Source organism: Anomaloglossus baeobatrachus, chromosome 7 (assembly GCF_048569485.1).
Source record: "Anomaloglossus baeobatrachus isolate aAnoBae1 chromosome 7, aAnoBae1.hap1, whole genome shotgun sequence".
Lineage (NCBI taxonomy): Eukaryota > Metazoa > Chordata > Amphibia > Anura > Aromobatidae > Anomaloglossus > Anomaloglossus baeobatrachus.
Window position 1 is genome coordinate 172,326,083 of NC_134359.1, and position 18,263 is coordinate 172,344,345.

The following is an 18,263-nucleotide window of genomic DNA, read 5'->3' on the forward strand; positions in this document are numbered from 1 at the left end:
TACACCATGCTTCAATGGATTCTCTCATCCCAGCCCAGTAAAACTACATATTTTACACAGTCATAAGCAGCCCATGGGCATTCACCTGCATTCAAACCAATAACAGCTCATAGACCAGACAATCCATCTACCACTGGACCAAAGACAGGAAGTTAAATCCACTACCTTTAGCATATTTCTTGTGCTCCTTATTACCTGGCTGGGACATGTTCGATGACTTGGAATCTTAATTGGGCCACTGTGTGATTATGCGTCACAAAATGGTGTGGGACTGGTAATAGAATCTGCTTACAACGTATTGTTGACTTGTGCTTAGCACAAAAAAAGGGAATCTTTCTGGATATGTACTCTGGACACATTAGAACCCAAGGGCTTAAACCGTGAATATGAAGTACAGACTTGATTCATTGGGCCGTGCACCATGTCACCATGTGTGCAATTGCATTGTCCAATGGCTCACAATGGTTATGCGTTTTCATTGGATGGATAATCGAAGCCAAGTTTTTTTCCTTTCTCTTGGGTTTGTTGTGTGAGTAGCCTATAGGATTAAGTTAGTTACCGCAGGCAGTGGATTTAGCTTCCTGTCTTTGGTCCAGTGGTAGATTGATTGTTTGGTCTATGAGCTGTTATGGGTTTTAATCCAGGTGAATGCCCATGGGCTGCCTATAACTGTGTGAAATATGTAGTTTTACTGGGCTGGGATGAGAGAATCCATCGAAGCATGGTGTAGGGATTGTGGTTCCTGTGTGCTAAGAAGAAAGGCTAGCACCAGCCAGAAAGCCCCATTACAGCCAATAATCAACCGCTAGCCGCTGGAACTCGTTGCTCTAGATCATGTCAAACTCACACCAAGCAGGAATAGATACATTAGCCCACCATCCCACCCAAAGAGCAACTTCTGCTGCGCAGCTGGCTTTCTAGGCAGCAGCGCTATTGTGATGTCAGCAGGGGACATTGTGACAAGCCAGTGTTCCGTCACTTTATGTTGTGCACTGTTCAAACGGAAAATACATCAACAGGCAGACTACAGAAAAGCTTACTAACAAAGGATAGAGAGGGGCTTTCTCAGAGGGCTTTTTACAGTTTGTCTATTCCCAATTAGCCGTTTAAGTATGCTTAATGAAAGTACTAATTCTTTCATAGGCCGCCCATTCTTAGTATTTGACGTTCCTTATATTGCGGTATCAGGCTTCGCAGCAGGTTGCAAAACATTCATCACCCATGACTGTCCCCAATTGGGCTCAGAAGCTAAATGTCTATCATGACCTCTCTTTTTGAAAGTCCAAGAGCAAGCAAACTCTTCCTCCAGCAGAGGGAGCCAACAGATCACTAAAGACATCATCATTGCTCAAAGAAAACACCGAAAAACAATGGAAGCTTTAATTGGAGTGGAATCTGATAGACAGCACCTGATGCCAAGTCTGCATCTTCTAACACCTGCAGTCACTGCAGCAGCTGAATCCAATGTGTCCAAAAGGGATCTATTCTATTCAATTGCAAATGATCTAGATAAGACTGAGAATAAAGGCCCCGTCACACTAAGCAACATCGCTAGCAACATCGCTGCTAACGAACAACTTTTGTGACGTTGCTAGCGATGTTGCTGTGTGTGACATCCAGCAACAACCTGGCCCCTGCTGTGAGGTCGTTGGTTGTTGCTGAATGTCCTGGGCCATTTTTTAGTTGTTGCTGTCCTGCTGTGAAGCACAGATCGCTGTGTGTGACAGCGAGACAGCAACAACTAAATGTGCAGGCAGCAGGAGCCGGCTTCTGCGGAGGCTGGTAACCAATGTAAACATCGGGTAACCAAGAAGCCCTGTCCTTGGTTACCCGATATTTACCTTTGATACCAGCCTCCACCGCTCTCACTGTCAGTGCCGGCTCCTGCTCTGTGCACATGTAGCTGCAGGACACATCGGATTAATTAACCTGATGTGTGCTGTAAGTAGGAGAGCAGGGAGCCAGCGCTCAGTGTGCGCTGCTCCCTGCTCTGTGCACATTTAGCTGCAGCACACATCAGGTAATTAACCCGATGTGTGCTGTAGCTAGGAGATCAAGGAGCTGGGGGCTGGTCACTGGTTGCTGGTGAGCTCACCAGCAACTCGTGTAGCCACGCTCCAGCGATCCCTGCCAGGTCAGGTTGCTGGTGGGATCGCTGGAGCGTCGCAGTGTGACAGCTCACCAGCAACCTCCTAGCAACTTACCAGCGATCCCTATCGTTGTTGGGATCGCTGGTAAGTTGCTTAGTGTGACGGTACCTTAAGATACTGCACGGGACATAGCAGAGTTGGTCAAGTTGAGTGGAGATGAGTTTGCTATTTGGCACAGCTTTTGCATCAATAAAGCAAGTAAAAGGTGTGAAAGATAAAAAAAAGGGTAAAAGTGTGAAAAGTGAATTGGCCAAATTGAGGTGCATATAAAGTTTTTGCTTTCTTTCAATTCACTAATGGGGCTCATTTGAATCAGGTGAATTGAGTTCTGCTTTTGGAAACTTGGTTAAGAAGGGGTGCACCGGTCCTGGAGGTACTGCAATACCAGGTCAATGCGTGGAGTGGACAGAGCAAGATTTTTTCCATCTCCTTGTTCTAAAAATCCATTTAATATATGGTCCCTAGAGAGGGGACGTATCAGATATTAAACTGATAAGAACAGATTTAATTTTTTTTTTTCTGTTTATCAGTAGGACTTCAAAATAACAAAGGTGATCGCCTCCCATTGCCTGGGAACCGTCCAGGCACAAGAGGGCTATGTGTCACCAGAAGGCGCACACACTCCCTCAAGGCCGGCAGACGTGCAATCCCAGGCACCTTCCAGTACCGACCAAGGTAGCGTCCTCCGAAACTACACTTGATCTTAGCCAAAAGGCCGAGAAGCTATAACCCGAATTGGTTACGGCCTTGAGTGGCACCCTGGCCTATACCGGACACATCTTAGGGAGAGGGAGACAAACCCACGCCTACAGAAGACATTTTGTCACCCAAGCCAAACCCTTGAAAAGGCTGTTTTGCAGATAAGATGGTTTAACACTAGAAGTCCCAGAGAGGTGTCATTTAACATTCCTACTTTTGGAACCCAGAGACGGGTCAAATGACCTGAAGGATTTTAGCTAACATCCTATAATCACCGTCTTTTGTTCTGTAATTAAGGCCATTACTGTCGCACCACAGGAGGTTGTTGTTTCCCATTGAGTTTAGCCATTTAGTTTCTAGTTAGTTCTATTCAGTTTATTGTATTGTGTCATTTAACCTTCTTTCGGGACTTCAAGGGGGAGCTCGAAATTAACTTGATTATTTTAATAAATAAATAAATAATAATAATAATTAATAATAAATAAATCAATGACCCTTTCTATTTTGTTGTCCCTTGATGCAGAAAAAGCTTTTGATCGCGTGAATTGGAAATTCCTTAAGACCACACTACTTAAATTCGGATTTAATAACCAATTTATCCATACCGTTATGTCCCTTTATTCCTCCCCGTCTGCAAGAGTCTGCGCTAATAATCATCTGTCAAAGCCCATTGTTATTACTAATGGCACTCGTCAAGGGTGCCCTTTATCACCTTTACTTTTTGCAATTAGTATGGAACCCTTGGCAGAACGTCTATGAAGTAATGTCAAAATAAGGGGAATTTGTACTAGGAAAAGAAGTTATAAAATTGGACTTCTTGTCGATGACACCCTTTTATCCTTATCTGACCCCTACAACTCTATTGAAGAGACTTTGAAAGAATTGAACTATTTCGCAGACGTTTCATATTTCAAACTGTATATGTTTAAATCTAAGATCCTCCCCTTTTTTCCTTGACAAATCCTCTATGGACAACATAAAAAGTATCTCTTCTTTTGAATGGGTTGACACTTCTTTTACATACCTTGGTAATACTTTAACAAAAAATGAGCATTCCTTAACCCCTTAACGACCGCGGGCCGTAAAATTACGTCCTTGCGGTCATAATGTTGAACACAAGGCCCATCTGACTGGCATGACAGGTATGTAGGAGGACAACCAGTTCTGTCCATCACTCTGGACGGAATTCCCACATCTGCATTGTTGGACACCAGCTCGCAGGTTACAACTATCCCGTATGTACTCTACAAAAGATTCTGGTCAGATACTGAGCTCACCCATCCTAACTCAGACTTCAACATTTATGCTATTAATGGATTACAAGTGACTAAGATAGGGTTGAAAGAGGTATCCATAAAAGTGGGGAGGGAAGAGCTAAAGGGCCAAGGATTGATTGTAGTTGAAACTGATGCTAATGAGAAAAATCCACAGATGATTCTGGGTACCAATGTAATTGAAAATTGTTTGGGAGAAGTGCTGTTCTTACTCCAACAGATTGCTGAAACTGCCGACGTCAGGCAGCAGAGGGTCCTGCAAAAAGAAATCAGAGCCCTCCTGCAGAGGCAACAGGTAAACTTATCTGGTGGAGAAATTGGTAATGTACGAGTAATAGACTCTAGACTCCGTCCCTATTGTAATACCCCCCAAGAAGTGAAATGATGATATGGTGTTGGGCGGCAACAGGTATCAAAAGGCAAGATTACCAACCAGTGGTGGAGCCCATATACTCAGAAAACTGATCTACAGTCCTGACAGCCTGGGGGGATGGATGTACGCAAGGGAAGAGTCCCTGTACGAGTGTTAAATTGTGAGTAGGAGCAAACTAAATTGCCCAGGTATGCCACCATTGCCAAACTGTTTACTGTTGCCAATGGCTCCATCCAGGTAGTGGAAAAATCTAACCCCATCAGAACCAGCAGAGGACAACAGATCCCCAGAATAGTTGATTGATGATTCCACTCCTTCTCACCAGAAACAAGGAGTTTATCGGGTAGCACAAGAGTATGAGCAAGTTTTCAGTAAGCATCCATTAGATTTTGAGAGGATAAAAGGGGTACAAGACCATATACCCACAGGAGACCATCCCTCCATTAAAGAGCGATATAGACCTATACCACCAGCTCACTTAGTGTGCCAAGGACATGTTGAAGAACATGAAGAAGGCTGGGGTTATCAGAGACAGTTGTAGCCCCTGGGCAGCTCCGCTGGTCCTAGTCAGAAAGAAGGATGGCACAATGAGGATGTGTGTAGATTATAGGAAGATAAATCGCATAACACATAAAGATGCTTACCCATTACCCCTCATAGAGGAGTCACTACCTCCATTGAAAGCTCCTAACTACTTTTCCACCCTAGATCTCACTAGTGGGTATTAGCAGGTCTCCGTAGCAGAAGAAGACCGGGAGAAGACTGTGTGATGCCCTGGTCTATCAGGTCGTCACAGGGTATTAAGCAATCTGCCCTTCTGTGCAATATCCACCTCCTCCTTGGTTATTGGTCCCCAACCAATGGTGTTGCCAACAACAGCTAATTAAAATACTAGGAACACTCTGCACTAGAGATGAGCCACCCCCCTAGCGTTCGAGTTCGGTTCGTCGAACGGAGTCTCCGTTCGATGAACGTTCGACGAACCAACTCGAACCCCATTGCAAACAATGGCAGGCAAACACAAACACATACAAACACATAGAAAACACCTTCTAAGGTGTCCAAAAGGTGACAAGCAACTCCCAAGACACCACAAACACATGGGAAAGTGATAAGGACATATACTCATGCGAAAACAAAAGAGCTGGATGAGTAAAAAGAGAAGGAGACTCAGCTATCTGCAAGTGAACATCGATGCCATTACTGTGCAACTTGAGTTTTGCTCATTTTGGGCTTCCAATCTGGATAAATTGCCTGAGCTCGCCACTTACACCTTGGGGATCTTGTCGTATTCTGCAGCCAGTGTTCTCTCAGAACGTGTCTTCAGTGCTGCTGGGTGTGTACTGACAGATAAGCGCACGCGTCTGTCCAGTGACAATGTGTACAGACTAACGTTCATCAAGATGAACAAATAAGAAAGCCGCGGAGACACCATCACGTGGGCAGTCTCCAGTCAAGGAGACCACCTATACCAAACATGGTATCCATCCACAGACAGCCGTTTCGGGGTATTTGCCCCTCATCAGTGTGGAGTAGGAATACCCCGAAACGGCTGTCTGTGGATGGATACCATGTTTGGTATAGGTGGTCTCCTTGACTGGAGACTGCCCTTCCCGTGGTTGTTCCTTCCCGGTGAAAGACCTGGCTAGTTTCCTGCCAGCGTTGAGAAACACGTGATGGTGTCTCCGCGGCTTTCTTATTTGCATACTTCCCAGGGGGCAATGCTCTAGAATCACTGCGTTGAGAAACACGTGATGGTGTCTCCGCAGTGGATATGTTGATCTCCCTAAGGTCAACAATGCTTGCTTAAGTAGTCTTATACTAGGCATTGCCCCCACTAGCCAGATTCCTACTCCACACTGATGAGGGGCAAATACCCCGAAACGGCTGTCTGTGGATGGATACCATGTTTGGTATAGGTGGTCTCCTTGACTGGAGACTGCCCTTCCCGTGGTTGTTCCTTCCCGGTGAAAGACCTGGCTAGTTTCCTGCCAGCGTTGAGAAACACGTGATGGTGTCTCCGCGGCTTTCTTATTTGCATACTTCCCAGGGGGCAATGCTCTAGAATCACTGCGTTGAGAAACACGTGATGGTGTCTCCGCAGTGGATATGTTGATCTCCCTAAGGTCAACAATGCTTGCTTAAGTAGTCTTATACTAGGCATTGCCCCCACTAGCCAGATTCCTACTCCACACTGATGAGGGGCAAATACCCCGAAACGGCTGTCTGTGGATGGATACCATGTTTGGTATAGGTGGTCTCCTTGACTGGAGACTGCCCTTCCCGTGGTTGTTCCTTCCCGGTGAAAGACCTGGCTAGTTTCCTGCCAGCGTTGAGAAACACGTGATGGTGTCTCCGCGGCTTTCTTATTTGCATACTTCCCAGGGGGCAATGCTCTAGAATCACTGCGTTGAGAAACACGTGATGGTGTCTCCGCAGTGGATATGTTGATCTCCCTAAGGTCAACAATGCTTGCTTAAGTAGTCTTATACTAGGCATTGCCCCCACTAGCCAGATTCCTACTCCACACTGATGAGGGGCAAATACCCCGAAACGGCTGTCTGTGGATGGATACCATGTTTGGTATAGGTGGTCTCCTTGACTGGAGACTGCCCTTCCCGTGGTTGTTCCTTCCCGGTGAAAGACCTAGCTAGTTTCCTGCCAGCGTTGAGAAACACGTGATGGTGTCTCCGCGGCTTTCTTATTTGCATACTTCCCAGGGGGCAATGCTCTAGAATCACTGCGTTGAGAAACACGTGATGGTGTCTCCGCAGTGGATATGTTGATCTCCCTAAGGTCAACAATGCTTGCTTAAGTAGTCTTATACTAGGCATTGCCCCCACTAGCAAGATTCCTACTCCACACTGATGAGGGGCAAATACCCCGAAACGGCTGTCTGTGGATGGATACCATGTTTGGTATAGGTGGTCTCCTTGACTGGAGACTGCCCTTCCCGTGGTTGTTCCTTCCCGGTGAAAGACCTGGCTAGTTTCCTGCCAGCGTTGAGAAACACGTGATGGTGTCTCCGCGGCTTTCTTATTTGCATACTTCCCAGGGGGCAATGCTCTAGAATCACTGCGTTGAGAAACACGTGATGGTGTCTCCGCAGTGGATATGTTGATCTCCCTAAGGTCAACAATGCTTTCATCAAGATGAACAAGTCATGGATCACAGAGGATTTTTCTACCCCTGTGTTATCCAGGGGAGGTGAAAGGCTGGTGTATTTTTGAGAGTGCTTCATGCAAATCATCTTTGTAAGTTTGCAACTGGGGGACAACTGATGCCAGTGAAGTGGTGTGTGTGTGGCCCAATTTTTGGAAACGAGGGAGACTGTGGTTGGAGTCCCCTTTTTTTTGAAAAATGAACCAAGATGAGGAAGTAATGGATCACAGAGGACTTTTCTACCCCTGTGTCATCCAGGGGAGGCAAAAGGCTGGTGTATTTTTGAGAGTGCTTCATGCAAATTATCTTTGTAAGTTTGCAACTGGGGGACAACTGATGCCAGTGAAGTGGTGTGTGTGTGGCCCAATTTTTGGAAACGAGGGAGACTGTGGTTGGAGTCCCCTTTTTATTTTAAAAATGAACCAAGATGAGGAAGTCATGGATCACAGAGGACTTTTCTACCCCTGTGTCATCCAGGGAAGGTGAAAGTCTGGTGTATTTTTGAGAATGCTTCATGCAAATCATCTTTGTAAGTTTGCAACAGGGCGACAACTGATGCCAGTGAAGTGGTGTATGTGGCCCAATTTTTGGAAACGAGGAAGACTGTGGTTGCAGTCCCCTTGCTGTGCTTTACATGATTTTAGAAGGGCATTACATGCCTAAGAGGTTGACTTTCAGCATCTGCAAGCTGTTGGCTACAGAAATGCTGCCTTTCCACCCTTTTGACACAGAGGACTTTCGAGACCTTATGCCCATCGCAGTGCCCCAAGAGCCGATGCCCAGTTGCCACTTCTTCTACAAGAAAGGCATGCCCGCGCTACAACAGCATGTCGCACACAACATCACCGCTTCCTTGAGAAACTCTGTGTGTGACAGGGTGCATTTCACCACAGATACTTGGACCAGTAAGCATGAACAGGGGCGTTACATGTCGCTGACTGGGCACTGGGTAACTATGGCGAGAGATGGAGAAGGGTCTGCTGTACAAGTCTTGCCGTCCCCACGAGTTGTGTGTCAATCCTTCCTCTGTATGTAGAAGTTCCTACACTGCTTCTGCCTCCTCAACCTCGTCTAGGTCCTCAACCTCCGCTCAAAACCTGTCTGGTAAGTCCACTCGCTTATAACTGTGCACAAGGAATCCCACACACCTCCTTACAATGCTGGCAGCAGAGCTCAGTGCCATCAGGTGGTCAAATCTTTACTTTGAAATGTATGGGAAGTGTGAGTCACAGGAGGAGTTGTGGATGGTTAGCTCTGGAGACCGAGTTTCATCAATGGTTGTCTCCACTCAACTAGCAGCCAGGGAAGGCCGTGTGCAACAATGATGCAAACCTGGGTGCGTCCCTTCGCCGTGACAATGTGACACACGTGCCTTGTATGGCTCACGTGTTGAACCTGGTTGTCCAGCAATTTTTAAACCACTATCCCGGCCTAGATGTCCTTCTGCAGAGGGCACGGCGTAACGCCTGCCTGGATCCACACACTCAGACGGGTTGTAAAGGATAGGCTAGAGAGAAGCCACTCAACAAGCTGCACCCCTAGAATCCTGAAACCCTTTAACTCCTTGGGACAACCTGGACTCTTTCAATTCTTAGCAGGGGTTAAATTTCTTAAAATTCAGGCAGACATGAAGATAGTTTGTTTATAGAAGGGGATAAGCCCTCATTGTTTTTACAAGACTCTTGTTGACTCATGTAATTATTTTGGCCACTGAAGGCCAGACACCCATTGTATTGCTAATCTAATGTAAATTACTTCAGTGGCCATTGCCTAGTCTGTGGATTTCAGACTACATGTAGATATCTTCAGTCTTTCTATCCACATCATTTAAATGAACATTATCCATGCAGCTTGAAATTCATCCAATAAGAGAAGCAACCTTGTACAACCAATCTGATAAGGGCACAGTATATCCTAAGGGAAGGTTATGGCTATAAAAGGGGACTTCTTGGAGTCACCAGGTTGTTGATGGATGTTGCATGATCTAGTCTAAGCTCTTAGGAGCTGGCTAGGGGATCAGAACCAGGATGCCTTGTGGACTCGGTCTAGGGACTTTGGCTTCAACTAGAGGATCACTTGGCTACATGGCTTCAATCTAGGGGCTCCAATTCCGATTGGAGATCATAACCGCAGTCTAGGGATTTTGACTCCGGCTGCCAGGATTATACCATATCATCATACCAGAGACTACTTAAGGAAGAAACCCAGGTTGGACAATTTTGTCACCTGGCTACAGACTTTGCAGACCTCAGCCAGCTTCCTAAATCTGGCGTTATTCTATTGTCGGTGGGTGCCCGACAAATTACACAGCTATGTAAAATTTTGGTTTATGAAACTTCAAATCCAGTGACTGATTATTATGTTTTCTAATGTCCTGATTTAAAAAAAAAAATAAATATTTTTTTTAACCATCAAATATTGATTTTGTACAATCCATGTGTGAAGTTACATACAAGTGACATGAACAAGAAAAATACTTATTGTAACCAAAAATATTCACAATTTTATATATAAAATACATTTATTTATTATACAGTCATTCTGCAACTTTATTAGAAATTCATTCTTGCACTTTTTCCTTTTCTCTAGATCCCCCTTTTCTCTTATAGAAGGCCTGTGGATCTTCTCTGTGAAGCATCCGGCAATCATGTTCACGTTTCATTTACTTTGGTATCGTCGTTCCATCTCCTTGATATTCCGATGAAAACCTTCTTGTTCTTCCCACCAGCATCAAGGTTTTCAGACAAGTAGTCCAAATAGGAATGTAAAAAATGTAACTTCAAATTCATTAGACAACCCAAGGCTTTGAAACGTTTCAGCATGTTCTCCACGATGGACTTAAATTTTGATTCTTTGTTGTTACCTAGAAACGTATTTATTGCTTCTTTCAAAGAGTCCCAAGCCCTTTTTTCAACAGTTTTCATTATTGTTTAAAACACGTCATCCTTCATTCATGGGTTTCTGAATATCCGAACCCACAAAAATGCTTTTGTGCTGCCCCTGTGCCAGCAGCCGCCGTTGGTCGGATCCAGACCTTCTAAGGGAGTGGCTCGACCCGGGGGTCTCGCGGACATGTCGAATAAAAGGAGGAATGTAGATGTATGGGCTAGGCCGTATTAAGTTTGTGACGCCACCAACGGTGTGTGGTGAGGTGGGACACCACCGCTGCCGTTATGGGATACCCGGGAGAGATGTAGTGGCAGCTGGATGTTAACCCCTCCGTGTGTAGGGATGATTTCCCCGGGGCCCAGTGTCTTTGTGCAGGGTATGGTGATGGCAAGGGCCGGCGCGCCTGAGCAAGCAGGGGGATGTTTGGTTACTCACAGTAAATGAATCACACGAGTCTTTCGGTAAACCAAAGGTGCTGGTGGCCTGCCGCCCCGGCCGGTTGCATTCAGGTCCCCCACCCAGGCTGGTGGTCGCTGTCCTTTACTCTGCACTTGTTTTTGTGTATGGTGGACTGCCTGGTCTGGAACTCAGGAGTCCGCTCCCGGCTGGATATGGCCTAAGGAGCCGTGCCCGCAGGCGCTGGCCCGTGGGATCTATGGGCCCTGGCGGTGGCCTTATCCCTATCAGTGGGCTGTTGTCTTCTTTGAGGGACTTTAGGTGGGATAGGACCTATAATCCTGCCCTCAATCATTTAATTAGCTAGGCCGCTGGTTTCGGTCCTGGCTTCAGGGTCCTAGGTGACTAGGGTTTCAGGTCGGCTGTGTGTTTCCTAAGTGAGGAAAGGTGTTGTGCGGGGGCCTATCTGTAACTACCTGGTTTTGACAGGGCATCACACCTTCCTTCAGACTTGATTCTGACAGTCCCTGAAACTTGGTACACAGGTACTTAAACATCTCTCCTTCTTTCAGTAGCGCTTTCACAAACAGCTTCATCAGTCCAAGCTTACAGTGGAGTGGTGGCAAGAGAACTTTAGGTGGGATCAACTAAGCTTTATGCAACAATGTTCTTGAGTCCCGGTTACAAAGATGTTCTTGTTGGCCAATTTTTTTTGCTCCAGTGAAGAGTCCTAACCTGGCTTTCCAATTCACACAAAAAGCATGTGTTCTGCCTTCTTTTACGTAATGCTGTGAATCTCTAGCATACAGCTAAACCCTAGTTCACATTTCAAATAAACAGACTGTGGAGTTCAATAGCCTTGATTTATTAGCTGGTAACGTGAACTTGATTGCAGTATACATGGAATATACAGTGAATATAGGAATATCCAAGATGCAGTTGAAGACAGAATACGGTATATCCAAGATACTGTTTTATACGGGTAAAAACTATAACAAGAAAATGATTACAGTCAGTACAGTGTTAATACAGAGTTAACATAGCATAACAGTACATGAGATGCAGTTCTTACGAGAATGTAGGTGAAAGGTCACTGCATCTGCAATACATAGAAATCTTATCTAGACAAACAAGACAGGGATGACACTAAAGGTGTAGAAGTACAATGTACAATGCATTTACTACACTCTTCCATCTAGGATTCTATCACTAACACATGTAATTTGCTTTGCTCACCGGATTACACTAGGCAGGGGTGAATGTACAGAGAGGTAAGTCGGCATGTCCTTTCCTGACAAATCCAAAGAGAAAATGGCTGCAGGCTTCTTCTCAGCTCAGGGAGGCATTCCTTACCCAGAATACATTTAGCTTAAAGGGAAACTCAACAATTCAAAAGAATAACAATGACCTCTAGGGGTTGTAACAGAAATTTCAATGAATGACTATTAGCAGGCTGCCATGAGGCAGAACAGCATGGGTATTTAATATATCCTCCTTGCTGCCCAAGAAGCAACGAGAACATTTTTAGACCACCACATATTGACCATCCATGCTCCTTGTAGTTACGTTTCTTGAGAATAAAGTCTAAATTCTCACAGCTTTCTTCCAAGTGCATAGCATGTGTGACGCCCTGGACTAGCCAGGTAGTCACAAACACAAAATCACACACACCCCCTCCCCTGGATAGTCTACATCAGTCACACAAAATCCTTGTTGCCTCCTCCAGGGTCTGATGTCCACACCAGGTGGGGCAAAGCCAGGCGGTTGGCCCCACCCACCGAGGAGTTCACAGGCCTGGAGGCGGGAAAAAGCAGTTAGTTTAGGTTTGTAGTGGAAAGTGAGAGGACAGAAACTGTTAGTGTCTGGGTAGGAGCCCAGGCACTGTCAGCAAGGTCGGCAGACGGTGGTGGCCGTCTGCAGGAGGTGGTACAAGTCAGCTGAACCGTAGGACCGGGGACGGGCGGTGACCCGAGGGGAACTGAACCGGTGAGCGGATCTGTACCAAGCACAAAGGCAGGGCCATTGGACCCTGACCAGGCTAGGAGCCGCCGACAATGGTCAAATCCAAGAGTGACCGGAATCCCAGGGGTTCCCTAACACCCAAGACCCGACAGAAGGCAACCGTCCACACCGTGAGGATAAAAAGCCACCGCCATAGGCTAGAGATCCAAGGGCCAGCGCCTGCGGGCAAACGGGCTCCCTCGGTACGTACAACCCAGCCATCCAGCCTCCCCGTACCGCCAACGGGGCCCGGGATCACCAACCCCTACCCACGGAGGGGGAACCAACATCCTAGCTGCTCCCTGCCATCACTCCCAGGATCCCCGTCACCAGCAGTGGTGGTGCCCATTATCACCACGACCTGTGAGTGACGTCACTAACTATCTCCCCAAACAACCCACCCCCTTTTCACTCGTGGGCGAGGAGCGCTGCTCGAGTCCCCGGGTCTGGCCCTCCGCTCGAGCCACTGAGCAGCAGCAGCAGCAGAAGTCCCCGAACCCGAGCGTAGCATGCGTGGCCCCTCTGCCCGCGACACATGCCCTACACACACTGAAGAATACTTACTGCCATTGAGCAGTAGCACAGCTTTCAGACTTTTTGGATGAAACAATGACGTGTCTCCACTCGCTCACATTGTACTTAATGTTACATTTTCCATCAGCACAGGAACATCGCTTGAATACACTAGAGCACCATCTTCAGAAAAGTATGGAGGGAATCTTTTCAGAATTCTAACCTTTTGGAAACCTATTGTCACGCTCTCTGGGTCCCCTGCTCTGCCCCCCGGCTCACCTGCCACGCTCCCCGGCTTCCCTGCTTCGCTCCCCGGCTCCTCTGGCAGACATCCCCCGCTCCACGGTCTCCAGCCTCCACCACCTGCGGTCCCCAGGCGGCCCGGTCCCCGCTCCCGGCGCCCGTCGGCAGCCCTGCTCCAGGCTGGCTCCCCTGCTTCCTATACACCGCTCCCTGCCCTGGCTTCTGGCACCCGGGCCTCGCGCATGCGCATTAGGGCGCGCGCGCGGTCATTGACCCTCTCTTAAAGGGCCAGCGTCCACTGACAGGAAATTGAACACACAGGTACAGGGTATAAAGGGGTTTAATGTCCAAGTGGGCGGGGCCTGTTCTTCGTGTTTCCTAAGCTAGGAGTCAGGTCTCCTTGTGTCTCTGTGATATACTTACCTATCTCTCTTCTAGAGCCGCTCCTGCCTCGCCATCCGGTCCTGCCGATTCCCGAACCCCGAACGCTGACTATCTGCCATCCCGTCAGTCCGTACCATCTCTGATCCCTGTGGTGATCCGTCCTCTCGCTCCATCGGTTCCGGACTCTGCCTGACATCTCGGCCTCCGAACCTGAGCTCCGTCACCCGGACTACCATCAGTGACTCCGTGGTCCCAGGGACTTCTCCATTCCACTCTTTTGCACGGACTGTCCTGCTACCCGTAGTGCTCCGGCTACCGAACCCCTTGCCTTCATTAAGGTGTTCGGCCCAGTGGATCCACCTCCTGGGTCTGCCCGTCCACCTGGCCCTAACACCTATAGAATCAGTGTTTGTGAAAAAACTGTACGTGATGATATTTTTTCAATATTTTTACTGAGTCCAATGATCGAAAGTATGAAAAAAATCACATCTTTCAAAAATTTTTACCCTTGGAAACCTGTGTTATTATTACTATGCACGAGCCCTAAATTGTCTGAAAAACAACAAATATGCTGGTTGGATAGACCTTGACCCCACAATTCAACGGCCACAATTAAGGAGAAAAGTGCTAAGAGAGTTAAATTTGCCCCTGAAATAACCCATGATACGGGCCAAGGAGGGACACACCATTTTGATCCGAAAATAGCCCAACACCATGAGAGACGGGCAAATCCGTGAAAAGACAAAGTTCCAAGCTACAACTGACGCAGGATCTACAGCACATACGCCCATTGTAATTGTTCATGATTTCCGGCCACTACGCATTTCAGCCTTCAGGGACCTGGTAATTCGAATGCTATGTCCAGGAGCTTTGGTTCCCTGAGTTTCCAATAGCAAATGTCTAGAAAAAACTCTGTCCATTGGCACAACTCAGCAAGAAACCGAGAAGACCGAGAAGATATATTTCATTTATCTTAATGCCACCTTATTAACAGCACTAAACCCTTCTATTATGTCCCTTAGCCTTTTGAGCTTATCCTCTGGTAAGCGGAAGACCATGCCTCTGGTATCGATCTCAGTGCCTAAAAACTGTATTATAGTAGCCAATCAGAATACAAAAGGATGCATAGGAAGCGTGACTTTATTTCAATATTTTAAAACAATCCACTAAAATGAAGAAAAGTCACTCATACAAGATCCACAGAAGTTGTATAATACATACATAAATCAAAACACTATAAGGCCTGTTTCACACGTCAGTGATTCTGGTACGTTTGTGCTTTTTTTTAAACATAATAGAATCACTGAGATACGCAGATCCATTATAATGAATGGGTCTGCTCACACATCAGTGATTTTTCACTGCACGTGTCTCCGTGCGGCGTACCCGCGTGTCCGTGATTGCTGCACGGAGACATGTCCATTTTTTTCTGGCATCACTGATAGGATGTCCATAAGGTGGCAGCAGAGCATAACAGAAAAAGGTGCCTATTGTGCACTGAAAAGACCCAATGTGATGCACCAGACATATAGAGCCCTAATGGATTCACAAATATAAGATATATCATGAATGACTACTGCATAATGAACGCTAGCATGAAAAAAGAAAGGAATCCATAAAAATAAATAATAAATGGTGCACATATGTTAGAGCCCCACCGAAGGACAAAAAAAGTCTGATGGAAATAGAGAGCATATAGGAACAATAAGAATGTGCAACAGAGAGGAAGGTGAGAATGCAGGATCAATCACTGCCTGTCAGATATTAATAATCAGGGAAATAACTCTGGAGCAGACGCACAAATTAGGGTCTTACCTGGTAAGGTAACAAATAATTAATAGTAGTTGCACTCACCTATTAAGGTTGTGCCAGTCACAACCCCTAAATGCACGTTACAAATGGCGACAGCCGCAGCCCCTAGTAGAAGAGCAATAACGTATAGGAGGAAAATCGGGTGCGTGCCGCGCTGTCACCAAAGGAAACTGATGTTAATTATTTCATCTCTTTATTCTTTTTTCCAGTCAATGTGTTTCAGAGATCACTGTCTCCTTCATCAGGGCAAAAAAAGAACAGTATGCAATCAAAGGAGGAAGAACCTCTATATATACACATATGGAGCTACGTCAGAGGACTGACTGCTGTATTTCAAATACTGCCGGGATGGTCAACTGTTACAATACCGGCCATAAAAGTTCTCAAGTGATATATTGAGAAACATTTATAAAATCACTGGGGTATAGTGTTTCAAATTTCATCAGCTTTTTGAGACAAAAATCAGAAAAAGAAGAAGAAGAAGGACAAAATGAAAAAAAGAAAAAAAAGAAGAAAAAAAAAACAAAAAGGGATCATTGAGCTCCAGACCCTGTATTGAGTCTTAGAAGTGTAGTGACAAGTGCATATGTCCACAACCCTGTAAGGGTGAACGGGATGACGGACAAGAAAAATTATGTTCGTGGCAAAAAATGGTGGTGTTGCTATATAAAATTGCATTAAGAATAAAGAAAGGAAAAATTTCTTTATAAAAGTAGTGAAGAAAAAAGTGGAAAAAAGGGGAGTGTAAGCCATTTTACTAATAAACCTAAAAAGTAAAAATAAATTGAATAAAAATCATGAATGTTGTGTTATAACAGGAAATTCGGTGTAAGAATGAATATCCGGGATGGGAGTTCAGCGAATGAGTTATAGAAATTGTTACAAAAAGGAGTGTGTACGGTTTATGCGTAAATTTTCAGAATGCGTACATGAAAATTATATGTATGTGAGAATGTCCCCCATGCTTTGTAAAAAGTTATTTATGAAAATGTAAATAAAATATATAAAAATGCCTAATTATTTATAATTTATGAGAAAGATATATATGTATGGAAGAATGTTATAAGGTGTCCAAGAACCATAAAGAAAAAGGGTGCATATATAATGTTAGAGGTCTAGAGTTCCACCAGGCTATATCACCCCTAAAGAAATAGAAAGAAGACCTTACTACCTGTGTACCCCAAAAAAAGCTATATTTCTTAGCCAGGATTATGGTGGAGATATGCACAAGTGAAATAAGAATATAAAGTAATACAATAAGATTATAAAACCAATATGTGTGCATTCATGCACCACCCGGTACGCTACCCTTGCCAAATTGCTCACTCTAGATCCCCACACCATCCATGAAGCCGTTCCCCCGGTCACACCGCCTGCTGCCGGTTCCCACTCATCCCTGGGGGAGTTAGGCGAGTGGTATCGAGAGCTACATGTCGGCACTGATGATACCCCCATACACCACAAGGAAGGGGTATACCGGGTATACAGGAGTATGAGCGGGTTTTTAGCAAGCACCCTCTAGATTTTGGGCAGATTAAAGGGGTTCAACACCACATCCCTACCGGTACACACTCCCCTATTAAAGAGAGATACAGGCCTATTCCCCCTGCGCACTACCAATGCGCCAAAGACATGTTGAGGAACATGAAGGAGGCAGGGGTTATTAGGGACAGCTGTAGTCCCTGGGCCGCTCCGTTGGTGCTGGTTAAGAAGAAGGATGGCACCATGCGGATGTGTGTGGATTACCGGAAGATTAACCAGATAACGCATAAGGATGCTTACCCTCTGCCCCGCATCGAAGAGTCCCTGGCCTCGCTGAGAACCGCTAACTACTTCTCCACCCTTGACCTCACCAGCGGGTACTGGCAGGTGGCCGTGGCACCGAAAGACCGAGAGAAGACTGCCTTCGCCACTCCTATGGGACTCTGCGAGTTCAATAGCATGCCGTTCGGGCTGTGCAATGCCCCTGGAACCTTCCAACGGCTGATGGAATGCTGTCTGGGGCACCTAAATTTCGAGACCGTTTTGCTGTACTTGGATGATCTGATTGTGTACTCACAGACGTATGAAGCCCACCTGGAGCACCTAGCCGAGGTGTTCGCGTCCCTTGCCAAGTATGGGATGAAGTTGAAGCCCTCAAAGTGTCATCTGCTGAAACCCAGAGTGCAGTACCTAGGACATGTGGTTGGTGCGGAAGGTGTCGCCCCCGACCCCGAGAAGATCACCGCCATCCAAGACTGGCCGAGACCGACCACGGTGAGGGAAGTGAGGCAGTTTCTGGGCCTGGTGGGATATTACCGTCGCTTCATTAAGGGGTACACAAAGATGGCTGCCTCCATGCAAGACCTCCTCGTAGGACAGACCAAG

The 18,263-nt window shown here is 46.2% G+C and overlaps 1 pseudogene; it reads right to left on the reverse strand.

Annotated features, from left to right (window-relative positions):
- Positions 1-2,501: 2,501 nt before the first annotated feature.
- LOC142246871 (U2 spliceosomal RNA) lies at positions 2,502-2,706 on the reverse strand (annotated as a pseudogene).
- Positions 2,707-18,263: the final 15,557 nt, after the last annotated feature.